We start from the raw sequence: 3,574 nt of genomic DNA, 5'->3' as shown, positions 1-3,574 counted from the left end.
TTGTAACTGCTCTCTGATCTCTCTTTATTTAAATCAGAACAGAGATCAGAGAGGGGGGTGATTTCAGAGGGATTCGAATGATGGAATTGAGGATGAATTAGAGATTCAGAATTGAGGATGGTAGAGAGAATGGATAATGACTGAGAGATTGAGAGATTTCTTGTTGTAATCCACTGTAACTCTGCTTTGATATTTTAATATAAATCTAGTTGCCATTTCATCTTTGATCCTGAAGTAACCCAGCAGCATCCGCTGGCGGCTAAGGGCCCAGCCTCTGGTGGAGTACGCTACTGCTGTATTATATCTTTATGCTTCATGTGTGGTTTGATCTTTTTCTTTTACTTTGTTCAGTAATCTGACGCACTTTATTGTTTTACATATCAGCGCTATTAGATATACTTGATTGGATACTATCGTTATCTGCAACAGGAATGCTATGTTATCATTTTAACTTTGTATCGCATTGCTGCTCCTTTTGATAATTGATATAACATTGTTGTTCCTTACAGATTGACATTCGATTACAGATTAACCGCGCTATATGTTTCTAAATCGGTACAACTGTATGATGTATTCTTAAATTGTGACTGTTGTTTATTCGGGATTGCTGTTCCATTACAATTGCTGTTACTTTATAACTGTGATTCATGCATATTGTATCGAAGCTCGGATTACTGTCCCTTTTAATGATAAGTGTGTTGCGTGCTTGATTTGGATTGTTGTACATTCATATTTAGTTGCTGTTCTATTTCTGAATTGCTGTTCCATTTCAATTGCTGGTCTATTTCAAGATTGCTGATTTGTTGTTTCATCTACTTGCCATTTCTTAAGGACAGACTTAGGCTGTAGTGAGTGTCAGCTTCTGCTATTTGGCTCCCAGACCTTTGATCTACTCCCATCAGTTATGAAAGGGATAGGTTATTGCCACCAAACCCTTGGCTGATGTGCTGTTCTATTTCATCGTTATTTCCTTTACTTGCTGTTTCATTTATATTCATCAAGGACGATCTCAGGCTGTAGTGAGCCCCAACATCTGCTACCTAACTCCCAGACCTCGGATTTGTTCTCATCGGTTATGAAAAGGATGGGTTATTGCTACCGAACCTTCGACTAATGCAATGCTTGGTGTGATTTAGCCTTTTGAAGTAGTTAAGTTATAGACATGCAGCCATTTACTTTTGTAGCTTTTAAGCACTATACTACAAAACATTACTCTTGAGTAAATAGCCGCCTCAGACTGAGTACACTCTTGAAATAAAAATTCGTCCCTGGGTTGATAATTAATGTGAAGGTAATTAGGAGTTAAAAAGACACCTTTTTATCACTCCACAATTTCAAAATACATAATGCATAGCTTTCACTTCTGCCCTTTTTCCCTATGCTCAAACTTAGGATAAAAATTTATGCATGCTGATATTTAAGCAAACCACCTAATCTACCTACCCTTCGCTAGACTAGCATTTTTTATTTTAATCTTTAGGGTGCACTTAGACTAGCAAACCCATTTTCATTTTCTTTTATGAAGAAATAAAAATTATCTAACCTATCCCTTACTTCTCCTATTGACCCAGATTAAACAGTTGGGTCAATGTAATTTTCTACCTAACTAATGATTTACCCAGTTTAAATTGTTGGATAAACCTTTATTCTCTATCTAATTTATAGAAATTTAAAGAAGTCTAATCATGATTAAGCAGTATGACTAAACTAAAGCAAGTGATTGTGGCATTTTGAACAAGCTGCACACAACTTTATTTTACAGAAATGAAGCAAAAACCATGTATGAGTAGTGGCATTTAGACTTGCAACACTTTCAATATTATTCTCTTTTTGATTTTCTTTCTTTTTGGTGGGGTTCAATCTTTTCTTTTCTTTTTTCAATATTTTTGTTTTTCTCTTTATTCTTCTTCTTTATATCCTCTTTTCATTTTTTATTATATTTTTCCTTTTTATTTGGAAATCGTTGGCAAATGAAAAGTATTTACAAAATAAGATTCCTGAGATACATCACTCAATTACCTTGAGATTCGATAAATTATAGGACCCTAACAAGTTGTTCAAGGTCCTTTGGATTTTAATTTACTCCTCAGTCGTGACTATGTTTATGTCATGGGAGTTATTGTCTCTTCTCTCTTTTGTGTCATGTGTTTCCCGCATGAAGGAAGAATCGTGGCCATCGATCAGCTTTCGTTCGTTGGTCCTAATTTGACTCTCGATCAACCATCTTCCCTAAATGGTCCTTGTATGCAAGTGGTATCACCCCTGCCACAAGTAAATTATGTGGCCACCTGTTCTGTGCCCACCTCTACTGATGATCTAGTTAGTGATATAGTGCGTCATGTATTAGGGGCATTGGAACCTGATCTTTCCATTAGATTGTAGGTTTTAACCCTGTACAAAAATTACCTGCATACGAATTCTAAAACACAAAAAATAAACAATGCGAGATCATAACACATAAAACACATATACACTGAGATTTTCCCCTGGATCCCAAAACCGGGACTACCAGCTTGATTTTTCATTATGTTCCTTTCAATGTTACAATACATATTTATACATGCTGAAGCATCCAATACCATGGACCGAAAACCATCGCGTCTAATACCATGGACCGAAAACCATCACGTCCAAAAAACATGTGCGAAAATCATGCACAAAACCATAGGTGGGTCCGCCCAACTTTACATAGGGTCCAAAAACAAAAATTTTCGGGGCGCTGCCCCAGAACCCATAAAGTGGGGTTATGGGTGCCCTTCAAACCCCTTGTTAACTACATGGAAAGAATATGACACAACGCAACATTCTCCCACTTGTTTTTTTCTTTCCACAGGGGGCCACAAGAGAGCTTAGTCATTTTTCCAGCCCTGAAATGCCCATTGTCTCTCTACACCAAGAGAACTTCTCAGAGCTCACAAATTTTGTCAAGCGTCTGCAATATTCTTCAAAGTGTCCACCTTTACCAGCAACACCTTTTTTTCTTCTATCATATCCCTCACAACGTGATACTGAACATCAATGTGCTTTGTCTTTGAATGATATGTGGGGTTCTTTGCCAAGAAAATTGCACTTTGGCTGTCACAGTCTATCCTTATAGCTCCCTGTACTAACCCCATACTTGAACACAATCTCTGCAACCAAACTACTTCCTTGCTTGCATGAGTGGTTGCCATGTATTCTGCCTCTGTAGTTGATAGTGCCACTACATATTGTTTCTCACTCATCCAACTGACTGCACCTCCAAATAGGTTAAACACATACCCACTTGTAGATCTTCTCTGATCCAGATATCCATCCCAGTCTGCATCAACAAAGCCACGAATATCCAACACTCTGTCTAATCCTGGTCTTCCTTAGTAGCACAAACCATAATCACTAGTGCCACGCAAATACCTGAAAACCCGCTTCACTGCTATCCAATGCTCCTTTCCTGGTTTTGACGTAAACCTGCTCAATACTCCCACTGCATGTGCAATGTCTAGTCTAGTACAGACCATTGCATACATCAGGCTACCGACTGCACTTGCATATGGAACATGGGACATGTCCTCTTTCTCTTCTTGTGTCTTGGGAC

This window comes from Pinus tabuliformis, chromosome 7 (assembly GCF_031772625.1).
Source record: "Pinus tabuliformis cultivar Carrire ecotype Pingquan chromosome 7, CPIR1, whole genome shotgun sequence".
NCBI lineage: Eukaryota > Viridiplantae > Streptophyta > Pinopsida > Pinales > Pinaceae > Pinus > Pinus tabuliformis.
The sequence above is the reverse complement of the archived record's forward strand: the minus strand, read 5'-3'. Positions refer to the sequence as shown.